A 17,228-nucleotide genomic window follows, 5' to 3' on the forward strand; every position below is an offset into this window, starting at 1 on the left:
AAAAATCTCGCATTTGGCAAAGAATTGACAACATTCCTATTCCTATGTCCCCATTTATTTTTAACACCCAAAAAGCCCCCAAATCACTGACTCGTAAATCACTAAGATTAGAGGACCGCCCCAAAAAAAAACAAGGAAATTGCGAAAAAACGTGACAAAAGAGAAAGCACCAAAAAGTACTTTCTGGAGCAGTGGTCTCCAAAGTATTCCACAAAGGGGCGCAGTGGGTGCAGGTTTTCATTCCAACCCAGAAAGAGTACATGTCTTCACCAATCTGGTGTCCTACAATTACAACGAGTGGATTGCAGTGAGGCGCTTCTTGTTTTCTGCAGAAATCTCATTGGTCAAATTGTCTGTACTGGATCGGTTGTAACAAAAACCTGCACCCACAGCGGCCCTTGGGGACCAGTTTGGGGACCCCTGTTCTAGAGGATTGGACGTCTAGCTTGGTCAACGGTAGCCGAGCCACTTAAGCGAGGCTGTAAGGGGGGACATTTCCGGAATTTTTCACGCTACGTTGCAAGTGTACTAGACCCCGCCCCCATGCAATCTCGCCTACGCGTTCACTGCAGCGAAACGTGACATTTTTAGATCTCGTCCTCGTCCGGACGTGACCTGTCGGACCCGGACTCGGCATCCCGCTTTTATCGGGACAGATAGCCCCGAGCCCGCCTGACCTTGGCGCGGAGATAACGCGGCGGACCGATAAGAACGGGCGCGGCGGCGGTGGGGGGCGTCGGAGAAAAAGACCCAGAAAGAAGTCGGAGCTAGCGGGGAACGCAATTTTCCTAAAGTGTAGCTTTTTACCCAACGCCATTAACGTGGGCGAGGAGATCCGTTGGGAAACTCCAAGATAGATGAGTAAGAGCCCTCCACCAGGGGGAGGAGCTGAATTCTGGGGTGACCTGCTTTCGCAAATTCGGCCCCAGGGAGGACGGCGAGGAAACGGGGAGGGGGGCCCTGAGGTGGCGCCAGGTGCCGAATTAATCATGGTGTCATATTTAAGGTGAATGAATGACTTGGGTTATGAAGCTCCTCCTTCGTGGGTTGTATTTTTATGAAGCGCCTCCTACTTGGGTTGTATTTTTATGAAGCCTCGTTCTTACTAACGTTGCAAGTCAAGGGCGCCAAAAGTGAAAACTGAAGCTTACACTTTTTATTTTTAACCTAGGACTATAAACATAACGATAATATATAGACCGATCTGCCCGGCTGATAAATATGCATTTTACCCGGTTATTACTTTAACATCGCGATGACAAAGTGGGGTATTAAATCCGGGTTCCGTACTTTGCGCTTCACGAGCCGCCTAACATAGTTTTTGCTTTGACTTGGAAATGTATCATCTCGCAAAGTGAGAGCTTTTAATAAGCTATTGTTTTCCCGGAGTGGCCACGTAACGTCTCACCAAAGCCTCAAATTAAAAGCCGCGGATTAATCTGGGACGGCTTTTGCCAGGATGCGGCAAATAAATATGACAAAGAAACTAAAGCTTTGCTTTTTCCTGCCGAGGCCGCGGAGCAGCTCGCGCCAGGCGGACACTAATAACCCGACTGTGTGTGCCTTCACGCACCGCTTCGGACGCAAACTAATGAGAAATGACCCTTAATTGTGTTGTTCCCTGAAGGCAGCACGATGTCAAGCCCATCAAGGGTCTCCGGCGTTTATTCACGAGTACACTGGAAGCCAGGAAAGCAATTGCGTGCGCCGCCGCCAAATCGCAGCGCGGCTAGCTCGCTCGCTCGCTCGCTCGAACGTGACGATTGGTCCACCACGAGCCGTTGTTGACCTTCCGACACACTCGCCTCGGTCGGCCGCTTTGCGGCCTGTCAAACAAGAGACGTGAGAAAACGACACCTTTTGTCCAGGCGGCGTTGACGTGTTGAAGCTTTTGGCTGAGGTCAACTTGTTTAAGCGTGGCGCCATTTTGTCATGACCTCGGGGTGGCGGCTACAATTCCGTCAAAAGCAAAATGAAGTATTTGCGCCTAGTTTAGTCTAGTCGACAAGTGCTCTTTTTAAACATTATTTTTTTACATTCTCGTGCATAGCTGGTGGCCATCTTTGTTAGCTGTTGGAAACTATAAAGTTCGAATAAAATTTCGCAGGGGTGTTAGTGCAACATTACTAAAAAACAAGGATTAGCAAAAATTGGCAAAGTCTGGCTGTGAATAGCCATCTTTCCGATTGTGCCAGATGTCCAATCCGTCAGGGGCCGGTCAATTAATATAGATTCTCAGGTATACCTGGACAAAGCAAAACTGGTTAGGATTTCTTTTCTACTCTGACCATAAAAATCTTATGCCGTCGGTTTTATTGGAGTTGCCGCGGCGCTTCAGTTCCTGGCCGTTTACGCCAAAGACCTTGCCGGGCACAGCAAGAACTGTCCACCCTGAAGCAAAACCCGCCCCAAACACGCTACCGTCTGTTCACGCGGTGCCGTGCCCACCTGTTCCGGTATTACAGCCCATAACGCAACCGCTACTCTGAACGACAGATTAAAGCACCCGGGGATGACATTCCAAAACCCCGCATGAGGAGCCTGGCTACATCTGTTCTTGGCCGACTTCCCGAAAAAAAATCCGAGCCGGCGACCAAACATTGTTTTGGGAGCGTAATTAGCGCGCTAGCTGTCAAGAGCGACGTCCCCCCGTCTCTACCCGCGGCGCATTCGTCTGGGCTTTGTCTTCCGCGAGGGCTGTCGTGTCGGTGGCCTTTAGCGACGTCGGCGTGAATAACTCAACGGCGTCTTTAGCTAACGTCCGGCGGGAGGAGTTTGGCAGCACCCGCGCGCGCCTGTTGCTACCTCAATTAATCTGCCGGCGATCGAGCTCCGAGGCGGTATTAAAAGACCCCGCGTGACGAAAGACCAGGCGATAATTGCCGGCGTCTTACGGGGAGGAAAACGGTCAGGCGGTCAAGGGCGACCGAGGCGCATCTTAACGGCGGCATGACCCGCCAAGCAAACTGCCCGCGCACACAAACTGTGTTTGCCTTGCGGTTAATGGGGTGGGCGATGTGTTTTTAATCTCCGCCTGTCAATACGTCTGCAAGCAAGGACGGCCCGCGTTATCTCGCCCGGGTGTTTTTCTTGTAAACACCATTTGACTTTTTCTTATTATAGATGCGCATCAGTTCTACGGTGCCCGCAAGGGGCGATAAAAGTGGCTTTGTATAACTCCAAACATTCAAATTGGGTCACATCTACAAATATTACAGGAGTAGGAAGGTTCTTGATCCGATTCCTTAGAGTTACAAAGTTACCGCGTCAGAAAATGTAAACACAGTTCATTTTTAGGGCGACTGCTTTGAATTTGGAGGCAACACCTTTTTGGAAATCCAGCAGACAATCCTTTTTCGATTGATAAAGTATCTCAGAAATACCACGTGCGATGATTTTTCTTAATATTTTCCCTTCAAAGTAACACATTTGTACTCCCTATTAAAAGCATGGGGATGGAGGTGAAAATTATGAATGTGGGGGCGGCTTATACGAGGGAAATTGTCAAATTCAACCATTTTAAGGCAATTTTAAGGGTAAGGCTTATACGCGGAGGCGGCTAATATGTGAGAAAATACGGATAAAGATCACTGAATTGTCAGGGAATATGAGTTCTCTGGTACTTGGACGTTTCGTCGAAAGATGTTTGGTCCCCGGACGTTTCGTCGAAAGATGTTTGGTCCCCGGACGTTTCGTCGAAAGATGTTTGGTCCCCGGATGTTTGGCCAACCGGATGTTTGGTCGACCGGACATTTGGTCGACCGGACGTTTGGTCGACCGGACGTTTGGTAGAACGGACGTTTGGTAGAACGGACGTTTGGTCGCTGGGTTGTTACTGTTGAAACCAGCTCTCAAAATTATAATCATGAGAGAGAGAGAGTGAGTTAATATCTAAATATCTAATATCAAAATATCAACAGCAAACTCTCTGTCATAATTTGACAGCAAGCAAACCCGGTGACCAAACATCTGTTCTACCAAACGTCCGGTTGACCAAACATCCGGTCGACCGAACGTCCGGGGACCAAACGTCCGGGGACCAAACGTCTTCCGACGAAACGTCCGGTCACAGAGTTCTCTCTAGTATTGAGACCTATCATCAAAAAAAAAAAAAAAAACCTGTTGGCAAGGTCACTGCAAGAAGATAAATAATGGACTTGGGCTGTTGTTGGAATTCGCAGCTGGTGCGTTGGGATCAAATGGTATCAATTTTATTACAGCCGCTAGAGGAAGTTCATATCAGGTTCGGTATCGAATGGCAGCGATTAGATTCCCTTAGCATGGCTGGAGGGAGGGAGAGCGATCGCTGGTCAGTGCAGCTCTTTGGGTGGCTTTTTTTTCGGGCCGGGAAGGACGTGACAATCTATAGACGCGATGGGGAGACATGGCAATATTTTTCGAATGACTCGTACACGAGAAAGTCGCAGCGATAACGCATTTCTTGACAAAAAATGAAATATGTTGGCCATCTCTGAGGTGTTTTGATTTTTCCATTTGGAAATAGAGTGAGTATAATCAAGGCGGATATGCATTTGCCGGCGCTTTCCCATTTGTAAATGTCTCTGGTGTCATAGTGAATCTTGTTGGCCTTTCGGCGCGCTCCACGCATAACTTTACTTAACGTATTATCAGTCAGGAGCGGCCGGTGATGAGGCCGCGCTAAACGCGACATTTGCGCTCGCTGATGAGCCTGCAAATCAGGGCTGGACCGCCGCCCGCCGCCCGCTATTCATTCATTTAGACTTTGAGATTGTGACCGTCAATCCCAGCGTTATAAATCTTCCCCCGCGCTCATCAATAGGCAATCTGCTAATGCGCGTTGCAGATCAATTCCATGCTAGTAAGGCTTCTCATCTCTCCCGCACAGCCCTCCACTCCCCGAAGCCTGCCATAATGTATGCAAATGAGCGCAGGCGCGCTTTTTATGCCAACGCGCAATCGTCGTTTCAGAAGTAACGACGCCGCTACGAGGAAAGCAAAATGCCGGAAAGGGGCCCTGCCGTTAAATGTGGATGGATGGATGCTTCTTAGCTACGGTCGTACCTCGACTTACGAATGCCTCTAGGTACAAAAGTTTCAGGTTACGAAAAACGTTCTGAACCAATTTATTTGGTAAGTATAGGTACGACTGTATTTGGAGCCGAGACAAAATAGTTGACCCAAAGCAAATGTTGAGGCGGGTGGGCCAAGTCCCCCGACGATAAAACATTTGTTTTAATCCGTTTATCTTTTCTCTATTTTGAAATAAATGACTTGATTGTCTTGCATTACGGCATTTCGTCCTTGTGACCTTGCAGTTTTGTACATGCCTACCGTATTTTCACGACTATACAGCGCATCATATTTTTAGCCGCAGTGTCAATAACGAGTGCTATTTCTGTATTTTACACACACAAAGGACGCACCGTTTTTATAGACACAGCCAGGCATGGCAAAACATACACAAGCTTAAACATACAGACACACTTAAAACATGTTTTAAAAAGGCAACGGAACCAAAACTAAGTTCGGTTGTACTTTATTTAGCCATTTTACAATGTACTCACGTCATCATCACCCACAAATCCATCAAAGTCCTCATTTTCTGTGTCCGAATTGAACCATTGTCCAAATGAGTCATCGAAAACGCCGAGTTTTATACGTTCGTCCAGGCGGCCACAATCCATTCGCAAATAGTAGCTAGCGTAACTATTCCAACGCTGAATACAGGCCACACTCCATTGGGTGTATTGACAAAAGAACTACATATCCCAGCAGTCACTGCGCAGTACTTTTTCTACGGGGAAAATAGTAGAGTCGGGGGCTGCTTGCCGTAGAGCTGTAGATGGTATACCCTATTGACTGATTTATTTGATTTTATGGTGATAACAATTTTAGTATTGGTCCATATATAAAGCGCACTGGATTATAAGGCGCCCTGTCTAGTTTGGAGAAAATTGAAGACTTTTATGTGCGCCTTATAGTTGTGAAAAAACGGTATTCTAATTACGGTATATAGAATTTTCACTGTAAAAATTCCATTTCTAATAAAGCTTTGTGTCTTCAAGCGTTTTCGACATCTTACGCACTGTAATGGACCTTTGACCTTCCCGCTTATTTGTCAAGCAGTTTGCGTTATTCCCACAAAACCAATGTCGGAGACCTTTAAACTAAGTTCGCCCAGACAGCCGCTCGCTATTGTTCGTAAAGAAACGATATCTTGTCGAAAGCGTGACTATTCAAAGCGAACAAGAGGCGCGTGTACGAGGTACCAAACTTGCGGGCAGAATAAATGAAGGGTCTGCTTAGCCTGCGCCGCGCATGCTAAGCAGCGGGCCGTCCGGGCCCCCTCTTCCGGCCCCCGGGAGGCAAACAACTGCTCGCGCCGTTTCACCTGACACACTTGCATATATTCCCGGGGCGCTAAAGTATACCGAAGAAACATAAGGGCGCGTGATCAACAGCGTGTCTTTGACGCGCCAACATGGGCTGACCTGCCCTGTATTTTTTAAAGATACATTTTTTTTGTAGACCCCCTCCTCTCGGAGGCTTTAGCGATCTTTTCTCCTCCGGTGGAGCCTTCTCCATTGGGAGATTAAAAGCGGGCTCATTAATTATTTGAACACGGAACGAGACAAGAAATATCGCCCCGCTGAAAGACCTCTTGTTTGCATCCCTTTTATAATTGGGATAGTGATAATTATCCATCCACGCATATGAATCATGTAACACCTATTCCATTGGCGTGTTCTTCGCAATGTTCTACGCAAAACAAATGACCCTATGAGTCGCTAAAGTGCTTTTTATTTTGCCAGCGCCGCCTGACGGGGGTCGGCTCGTTGTCATTCAAAGTGAGGCTCAGTCTTGCGTGGCTTTTGTCAAGGAATCAACTTCTAATTAGTCTAATAGCTTAGTTAAGCGCGCCGATAAACAATATACGCGCAATCGACTTTTTTCGGCCGTGCCCGTTTCGTTTATAATTGTATTTCTCGTGGTTATCGATCGTGCTGGTTCAGAGAAATTTTACAGCGCGTCCGTGGTGGGTAGCACAATGTTAAATTCTTCACTCCCATTGACGGAGATACGCGTCAGGTCTGGAAATTGGCGGAATAAAATGAGGAATAGCATAAGTCTACTGGTTAAAACAGGAAAAAGATGGTCGCAGTTGGAGCCTTTCAAGTGACTGGAAACTTGAACATTTTGTATTTTTTTTCTACTGCCTACGTTTTTGTCGGGCTGCAAGGCTCGCCCACTTTGACCAATTTCCCCCAAATTGGACAAAATGAAGAAGGAGCAGCGCCAAAATGAACATATTTCCCGCCATTGGCAACAGAAGACATCCAATTTATTACAAGAGGGAGGTCTGGCTGTCTCTCGGTCACGTCTCCGGACATTTAAGCCGACTCTAAACGGATTGGACGCCTAGCACCGTCGGTGGCCGCCAAAGAGCTAACTTGAGCTCCGTCCCTCGCCAGGTAGATATCGACTTTGGCTTTCGGTCACGTGGAAGTAATTGCACTTTGCCCCAGTCCCATGTGGAGAAGCACTCCAAGGAGTGGGGAAGTCAAATGAACAATACAGAGCAAAAAAACAAAACAAAAATGAAAACCACTAGCACACGCCAAGAACCAGATGAGTCTAAGACAAATGAATCATTAATCCGCATTTGCTCCTGCGATTCATCAAGTCGCGGCGTTCCGGGAAGCTTTAAAATTGCTATCTGACCCCATTTGGCTCAAAGTGTATTTTTGGCACGGCAGGCATCGAGGCAATACCACGAGCATTGATAGAATTACACAGAGCTATTGATCAGAAGACAAAGGAGGGGGCGCCGATTGATGACGGCTAACCGATTTTCCGCTCTTCTCCGGGTAAATGGGAATCGCTAACGCAATCCCCAGCGTGAAAATATTTTTGGGTTTTTGGTTATTTTTCAAGAAGAACTGCAAAAAATTACATTTTTAAGCCTCTGAAGACATTTGACGATGGGAGACGAATTTCGCGGAGACGGTCGGTAGCCCGAGGAGTTTCATGACGAAATACGCTAGGTCGAAAACATCAGCGAGTCGTAGCTTTCAATATTTTGAACATCCACAAGGCATCCAACGGGCTCGGATTGGACATCGGAGGCGTTTGGAAAACACGTCAAAAAAGGTTTTGCGCTCCGGAGGGCCGCAACAAAGTCAACAACTCCCCAAAGGTGACGACGGGGCGAGTCAAAACAGGCAACGCTCAATTTAAGCGCGTTTTAGCAAGGGCTCCGGGGATGTTGCCACTTACGGCGCGGCGACAAGACTCCCGCTACGATGATGAGTTTATCACTGTTTATTTATTGCTGTTTACAGCCTATAGTCATTCCCGCGGCTTTGGATTTATGCCCGCGGTTAAGTCGGCAATGTCAATCAAAGCCGCCAGTCGACAGGCATTAATGTCTGGCGAGCCCGCGCTGGCGGTTGAGGACAACCTGAGGGTGTCCGCCCGAGAGAACAAAATTCAAAATATCTCAATTCTCACACATTGGCTTTCTAGCCTACGTCCAACTGACTGCAAGACCTGGAAAATAATGAGCGGCGGGTGTCGTTAACTTCATGAGCTATGAGCCGGCTAAAATGACTAACCTAGATGTAGCCCGAGACACTTTTTTTTTTACAAATTATGCGACCCTCGGTTTGGACGGATAGGCAAGGCTCATTTATTCGTAGGGAACAATTCGGCGCAAAACAACTGGAGGTCGCAATCAGCCAGGCGCTGTCAAAACCCTTAAAAGAGGACATGTCTAGTATTTGAATGCTAGCGGCAGCCTCCATTTAAAGGCCCGAACTATTAAAAGACATCTGGGAAAGTTGTTTCACAGGGGAGGAGCATATTAGCCTAAGGCCTCAACTCACCTTGTTCTGGATCACTTATAAAGAGGTCTAGATGAAGCACATGCGCGATTTTGTTTTGTTCACTCTCGCGCAAAAAAAAAGAGCTGAAACGTGTCAATAATCTGAAGTGACAAGGTGGAAATCTAATTCCCCAGAGTACTACTTGTCACAGGTCAGACCAAAACCCGCCCACAGAAGTAATCGTGGCCGAAACCGAACACAAGACTAAATCCAAACGGGCCAAATCAAGTCCTAGACGCTTCGACAACAGACTTTATTTCTCCTAGAGATTTCTAGCATGGTGAACGCATTCCATCGCAGAAAGGCAATAAACTAATAGATTTATTGCAAGATCAATCAGTCAAATTCTGACAATGGCAGAAGGGGGAAGTGTATATTCAGGTAATATTGTAGCGGAAATGAAAGGCAGAAGGGGCATAAATACAATCAAAAAGCAATAACCCAGCCACTAATGGAGCCTGAGAGGGCGGCAAAATAAATACAGCTACGAGTGTGTTTCCACTGACAGCTAGACAAATTAATAACATAGGATACACACGGCTCCGATTGACAAACGCATTCGAGTCCAAGTTTAGGTTCTATAAAAAGCGACGTTGGGGATGACGCACGAGTTTGAGCGACACGACAAAGTAAGGCGAAGAAGAAGAAAAGAGCAAGACCTTACCGTGAGGAAGCGTCGCCAAAGGATGAAAAACAATTGCAATCCTGGTCCGTGTGAGGCTTTATTTCCTCTTTCCTGTCCCAACATGTACCTCATCAAAGGCACGGGACTATTTGTGATGATTGGTCGCCAAGTGAGGGAACTAGGAAAGAAGAGAAGACTTTAACGCACAGTTGCGAAAGTATGACTCCCTTGAAAAATGGATTGTTATGACACAGACCGCTCTGTAAAACTTAAACTGAAACCCAAGGAACAGATAGACAACCGTCCAATCAGCATCAGGTGTATTTTTTTGTTTTGTTTACATGATGGGCTCTTCAAAAAAATTGACAAAAATAGTTTGACAGGATAAAGGAAAATACACAGCTCCGTTTCTATTAACGATATTCCAATTGAAAACAAGCAAAACGCGTGTAACATAACGCTACTTAGCATTACTATTAAGTTAAGTATTATTTTTTTGTTTACAAGATGGGCTCTTTAAAAAAACTTGACCAAAATAGGTTAACAGGATAACGGAAAATACACAGCTCCGTTTCTATTAACGATATTCCAATTGAAAACAAGCAAAACGCGTGTAACATAACGCTACTTAGCATTACTATTAAGTTAAGTATTATTATTTTTGTTTACATGATGTGCTCTTTAAAAAAACTTGACAAAAATAGCTTAACAGGATAAAGGAAAATACACAGCTCCGTTTCTATTAACGACATTCCGATTGAAAACAAGCAAAACGTGTGTAACATAACGCTACTTAGCATTAGTATTAAGTTAGCAGGCGTCATTTGTAGTTATTTTAGACGTACAAATGTGTAAGTCGACATTTCATGTTTAGTCGGATGCTAAACGCAAAGTATGTAACGTTGTGAATCGCAGCGGCGTGCCGCGTCCTAAACCCGATCTGGATCCCCTGGTTCGTTGAAGAGAGTTCACGGGGGGTCGTGTTTCTTCCCCCCGCCGCTTTGACGACAGCCGCGTGAAACGCGCTCTGACGTCGCCGCGCTTGTCAGTCAGAAAGTTGGCGAGGAAGCGCGGCGGATTTAATAGTCACGCTTAGCCCGTTTCGGGCGGCGAAGGTGTACCGGCGCGCGGGACGGGTAAGGCTCCCGGGTCGGCGGAGTCCGTGACGGATGAAGGGGGCGGAAAGGAGAACGCGGGTTCGCTCGGGGAGACGTCGCGCTCCCAGAGAGAGCGCGTAGGCAGTTGTGACAGATGATGTGAATTCACGCAGGTGGCGGCGGAAAATTTTGACACTCTTCAAGCAAACACACTTGAAAGAGTCGGCGCCGTAGATTGAGTGACTCCGCCTTGGATCTGGCCGCTGTTTTGACAGCTCCCTGGCAATTGTTTGAAATATGAAAAAAAGTTCCTAAACGATGACAAACGTAGGACGACCCACGATGACCCAATCGGCGTCGACAACCCAAACAAAACAAAGCCGACTGCCTCGGACTTGGCAGGCGATTCCGCGTTCCGATTGCCGTCATTCCACCATGGCGGTTTTGTTTTTCAAATTAAAGCGCAGACAACTAGCGTCAAATGTTTCGGTGGTCCGAAACAATGACGAGACAACGGGCGCATTCCAAATTTGTTGATCGTGCTAAAAATCTAGCATCCCGCGAGTTGACTCCAAACTTCTTGAAAGGAATCCGGTCGGATTCGCCGCATCGTTTGTCCAAAAAAAATACAAACAACTCGGCAAAACATCTCACCGTCGACGGCGCATTAATTGACGGGAAGTGACAAACCCGTCGTTGAAGAACTCGTGTTCCGTCCTGCCTTTCCAGAAGACAGCGTATGGGTAATTTGCTTTAAAAAAAACCACGGCAACATCTCCGAGATCTCATTAGGAACAAGGTGAATGTTGAGCTATGACAATCCCAGTGTCAAAAAGAATAAAAACAGATCTCACATTTTTTTGGGCGTGATTAAAGGCTTGGTCTCTGATGAAAACAACTTGTTTAGAATGGAACGTCTCATTGGGCTTTTCCGTCGGCTTTTTGCGCGTCCAGTGGCGCTCCGGGGTGGACGCCCACTGCCTCAGCGCCGCTTCGATCTCCGCTGCTAACGAGAGGCCTCTCGTGCGGCGCCTTCATCTTAATGAAGGCTCGCCTGGAAATGAGACAAAAAAGAAAAAAAGAAAACCGTTAGACGTGCGCTAGGAATCATCTGATACAAACGGACGGGTTGTCCTGGAAACCAAACTTACTGTATTTTCACGACTATAAGGCACACATAAAAGTCTTACATTTTCTCCAAAATAGACAGGGCACCTTATAATCCAGTACGCTTTATATATGGACCAATACTAAAATTGTTATAACGATAAAATAAGATAAATCAGTGGATAGGGTACACCGACTCTACAGCTCTCACAACTACGGGAAGCAGCACCCGACTCTACTATTTTCCCCGTAGAAAAAGTACTGTGCAGTGACTGCTGGGATATGTAGTTCTTTTGTCAATACACCCAATGGATTGTGGCCTGTATACATCGACATCAACTTTACGAAGCATGGAAAGCAAGGTTGGACAATTGTTCAATTCGGACACAGAAAATGAGGACTTTGATGGATTTGTGGGTAATGATGACGTGAGTAAGTTGAAAAATGGCTAAATAAAGTACAACCTAACTCAGTTTTGCTTCCATTGCCTTTTTAAAAACGTGTTTTTAGCGTGTGTCCGTATGTTTAAGCTGGTGTATATTTTGCCATGCCGGTTGCATCTATAAAAACGGTGCGTCCTTTGTGTGTGTAAAATACAGAAATAGCACTCGTTATTGACACTGCGGCTAAAAATACGATGCGCCGTATAGTCGTGAAAATACGGTACATAAAATCAATACTATGGTCAAATCAAGCACCTCAAACTTTCGGCGTAACGCCGTCGCCTTGGTCTGCCGGGGTCTAAACGATCATACGTTTTTCCGGCGACCGATCCGGAATTGGGAATGGCCCTATATTTTCTGGCTAGATGAAGGGCCTGGGGGTGCTAGAAGTGGAGGGCCCTCCACGAGGAGAGGACTGAAGACTACGGCAAAGAGAGTGGCGTCGCGCCGACGGTAACCGGGATTCATCTTGTGAGTGGCGGATAAAAGGAACGGCGAGCGCGGGGACCAGATTGGAGTGTGACGGATAGCGTGAAGCACATCAGGCGCAATTTCTGGAAATCATCATCTTCAAGGCTCTTCGGGTGCCTTCGCGGAGAAGTCGCTCGTTTATTTGCGCCGGGTTGCGTCGGGCCCAGTAAATTCCTCCTGACAATGTTGCCCCGAGTGTCATATTTCAGCCACTTATTTTCATGTGTTGAAGAGCCACAAAGGAGACAACCTGCCGCACTCAAAAGTCTATTTCTTTGGGCTTTGTGTGCTCGCTCATTTTTGCTTTGTAACCGGGCGCCAGGTTTATCTATTTCAAGGGTGTGAAACTCGGGGAGCTTCGCGGACTGCCTTAACTTCAAGTCAATTTCAAGTGGGTCGGATCATTATAGATGGGATTAGAAGCCCTAAATATTCAGTTTTTTGTAATCTAAAACAATGTATTGGAAAAACGGTTTTGAATTATTTGTTTTTCATTTTAAAAGGAAACAAAACATATTTTTCAATTATGTTCAATATTATAGTGGAAAAGAGAACATTTTATGTTTATTTTTAGATTTAAAAAGATGATTTTTGAACAGAAAGTCGGCACTCATGATTTACTTTCTCGGGCCGCACAAAATATGCAACGGGCCAGATTGGGCCCCCGGGCCGCCACTTTGACACCCGTGCTCTATCTAAAGGAATGTTGTGTTTTGTTGGCCGTGGAAAATCATCTTCAAAAGCTGAGATAGCCAATGGAAAAGGCGCAAAGTTTGGAGTGAGCGTCATATTCTCATGGTCTGCCATTGACGGCGTTTGACATCGAATACATTTTGACCGGAACCAACGTAATTTGGCGCCGTCAGCGGTACTAAAAGAGCGTTGGCAGCCAGTCCTACCAATTTAAATGAAGCGGATGTCAAATGCTGTCAATGGCAGGCCAGGATTCATCTTGCTACGTTCGGGTTTTAGGGGAGCTGGGTAAAACCCAAATGCAGGGAAACTGGCGGACACAGGCAGTGAGGGTGCACTAACCAAACTTTAGTAACTTGGAATGTTCTCAAAACAATAAAGACTTCAACACAACAAGGGTTGGAAAGTGAAAAACCACGGCCCAAAGCTATCAAAGCAAAGCTTACATGGAACGAGGAGAACTGGACGTGAACTGGGAGACCAGCAGACGATCCGACAAAGACTGACTAATACAATACACCGGGTTTAAATAGCCACACATGGGTCGACAAGGCAATCGGAAACACCTGGGAGAGCTAACGAGGTTGGGTGGGGGAACGACTGGGGAAAAGGTCAACAACCAATCGCAAGGACAGGTCAGACAGGGGAAAAAACCCAACAAATCATGAGAAAACCAATCCCTGACACATCTTAAATTCATGAATATTGACATGAGAAAGAATGCTCTTCTCTTTGAATTATTTAGCTACATCTAGCTAGGTATAATATATAGCTAACTATTGATTGCTGACATCTTGAGGCCGATGGGTGGTCCTTGATAAGGCTCCCAGGCGGACGGACTACAACGGTACACGGTCGATTGGTCGCCGGTCTTTTAGTTGCCGACGTTTTGGTCGCCCGGAAGGTTATTGATAATTACCATTTTAAATCGTTGCTCAGATTCCCTAAATACAAACTGCGAATGACTATTTACACTATATTTAATGCCCTAGTAATTATTAGGCTAAAGAAAAGCTCCAAATTTCCCAGACTTTGATTGTGTTTTGTTGGAGAACTTGTTAAGACCCTGACTGACGTCGCTTCTTAAAGGGACAACGCATGTACATACAAACTTTTATTCTACACTCACACGTTGGCTCAGTGAAACTGCTCATGGCCATTGTTGCCTTTTATTGATGCGTAGACCGTGTTGTTTTACCTTGTTTTGTTGCCGGTCTTTTGGTCGTCGGTCTTTTGGTCGCCGGTCTTTTGGTCGCCCGTTGTCACGGTCAGGGCGACCAAAAGACCGCGACCAAAAGACCGGCGACCAAAAGACCGGCGACCAATCGACCGCACACGACTAGAAATGCTCCGTCTTCAATAGATCTCTTGCTATTCTATCACGAGCAGCAAACCGGACAAACGGACGACCGGATGTCCTCCGATTGGGCGCTCTGTCGTTCAGAACGTGAACCCTGAGTGAAAGACTGCTAATGGATATCGGACGAGGTGGAGCGCGTGACGAACGGTTCAATTACAGACGGCAACATGACCTCGACAGATCATTGGATAACGATATATTTGGCCGTAATGTTACCCGCATGATATACGGCGGCGTTATTGCCGCCGCACTCCCTTCCGCTCGCTTAGCTAGATACTTTAAAGAAGACGTACGGCGGCGGCGGCGGCGGCGCCGGAGCCTGACGGAAAAAAACTGGCGCCGTCCAAAAGTTGGAAGGCAAAGTCGGGCATCAGTATTCATCGTGGCCACGCCGCTTCAGTGAGCGCAACATTCAAAGTTTTCCACCTTTCCTTCCCGGCCGCTCGCCGTGGCGCTCTCATTTCCATTCGTCTTTCTTCGCAAAGTTGCGCCGACACTTCATTTGCAACAGCGTTCCGCGGGCCAGAGGCTCGGGCGCGCCGCCGAATGCGAAGTAATCCCCGCCGCTTGATTCTATCAATCCCTTTTTTTCCACGCCGGGTTTTGAACACCTCAATCAAACCCTCCGCTCAAGGTCGCCTTTGGAGCGTGCCCGCCAGATGAAGCTCCTCCTCCCTCCCCACCGCCGCTTCGCCCCGTCCCTCGCCCTTCCCCGCGCGACTGATATCCACCCGCTGTCCGTGTGCTTTGAACCGGAGACATCACCCGGAGGAAGACGGGGAAGTGAGACGGTCCGGGTTTTTGAGAGGATGTCAGGCCACTCGGCTCAACGGAGAAAGCGGCGAGGTCACCGTCACGGCGAATGCTCACGCCGAAAATGGCGCGGGAGGTGCAAATGTTCAGCTAGAGCAAGGGTGTCAGACTCGGGTTGGTTCGCGGGGCCCGCTTTAACGTCAACTTGATTTCACGTGGGCCGGACCATTTTAGATATCATATTTTGATTTTTTTTTAAATAAATGGATTGAAAGAACTGGATTAAAAGCCCTGACTATTCAGTTTTTTATAGATCTAAAACAATGTTTATTTTAGCTTTTTTTAAATATATTTTTCTGAATATTCAGGGCTTTTAATCCAGTTCTTTTAATCCATTTATATAAAAAAATCTAGATATTATATCTAAAATGATCCTGCCCACATGAAATCGCGAACCAACCCGAGTCTGACACCCTTGATCTATACTCTTCATTTGAATTTGATCCTAAAACAGAAAGTCGGCACTCATGATTTACTTTCCCGGGCCGCACAAAATGATGCGACGGGCCAGATTTGGCCCCCGGGCCGCCACTTTGACACATGTGATCTAGAGTGAGGCGGAGTCACGTTTTTGGAAGGGCCGGCACGTTTCGAAATGAGCGGCTGCGGGCTGGATCGGCCTATCGAGTAAAATGATGAAATAATATTGCAGCGGTAGCATAGATGTTTCCTTCATTGGGAGTTTTATAAGTAGTAATATGCCAAATTTAATGTGTGGCAATGCAAAAAGCAAGTTTTTAAAATACATTCGGCGAAACAAGGGCTGGCTCTATAGGTGACTGTGTAGCACCCTTCAAAATTCGAAAATGTTGTTGCCCTTCTATCCTAACTAAACAAAGACAAATAAAATTCAAAGGGAAGATATATTACTGCATTTTTTTCTGTTTGGGCTTCAACAATAATTTCAATATCAACAACAGATGACGATTATTCATGACGACTACTCCTACTCGTGGTAAAGTGGGGAAGATGGGACATCTGACATGGCCGACGGAGCCCAAAGAGTTGGCCTCTGCAGCTCCATTATCAACCATCGGCGGTAAATTGGGAGATTTTTGAACGCTCGGCTTTGACACGCCGTTCAATTTGCAGACAACTTTGCACGAGAGGGAAAAGTGGCTCGCCCCGTTCCGCCTCACGGGCCGGATATCAACCCCAGCTGAGCGTCGACCGGGTACCAGGAGCGGTCTTTTTCCGGACGTTACTAAAAAAAAAGCTTTTAAGCTATCTCTTTCTGCGAGCGAAAACCTAGCTGGCCTTTTAAATCAAACACATTTTACATTTTCATTGATCCAAGTGAGACGGGTACCATGGCAACGCGCCGCTATCAAGTTGATATCATCCGTACGCTCAATTTCTGGGCGCCAAATTGAAGTTATTCATGAAATGGCGTTATTATTCCAATGGAAAAGTGTTTTTGCAAATACTTTTAACGGTAAAGCCTGGTTTTGTCCATTTTATAAGTCGACTGTCGGCTCATTAAAGTTATTCTTCCAAGAAGACTAAACTGGAATAGGAGCCAATTTGTCAATACGTATGTTGCTCAAGAACGGAAATCCAAACGGATAGCTGGTCTCCGTTTTTGGTCCTATAATCTTCTGTTTTTCATGGGATTGGATGGAAAAGGTCTCCCCCAAAACCGTCATCCCTCCGTCTAAATCACATGTGTCAAAGTGGCGGCCCAGGGGCCAAATCTGGCCCGCCGCATCATTTTGTGCGGCCCGGTAAAGTCAATCATGAGTGCCGACTTTC

General features: G+C 46.6%; 1 long non-coding RNA gene across 4 annotated transcripts in view; it reads right to left on the minus strand.

Annotated features, from left to right (window-relative positions):
• The window catches only part of LOC144066347 (uncharacterized), a 219,194-nt gene that overhangs the window by 97,107 nt on the left and 104,859 nt on the right, over positions 1–17,228 (minus strand). For 3 of the 4 annotated variants that reach the window (XR_013297519.1, XR_013297522.1, XR_013297520.1), the window contains exons 1-3: positions 13,750–13,803; positions 11,444–11,643; positions 9,532–9,670 (exon numbers count right to left, since the gene is read on the minus strand). This is a non-coding gene — a long non-coding RNA (uncharacterized LOC144066347). Of the gene's footprint in view, positions 1–9,531; positions 9,671–11,443; positions 11,644–13,749; positions 13,804–17,228 lie in introns of those variants that run through there. The other variant, XR_013297521.1, reaches the window with a different exon arrangement.

The sequence above is a fragment of the Stigmatopora argus genome, chromosome 20, assembly GCF_051989625.1.
Source record: "Stigmatopora argus isolate UIUO_Sarg chromosome 20, RoL_Sarg_1.0, whole genome shotgun sequence".
In the NCBI taxonomy this organism is placed as follows: domain Eukaryota; kingdom Metazoa; phylum Chordata; class Actinopteri; order Syngnathiformes; family Syngnathidae; genus Stigmatopora; species Stigmatopora argus.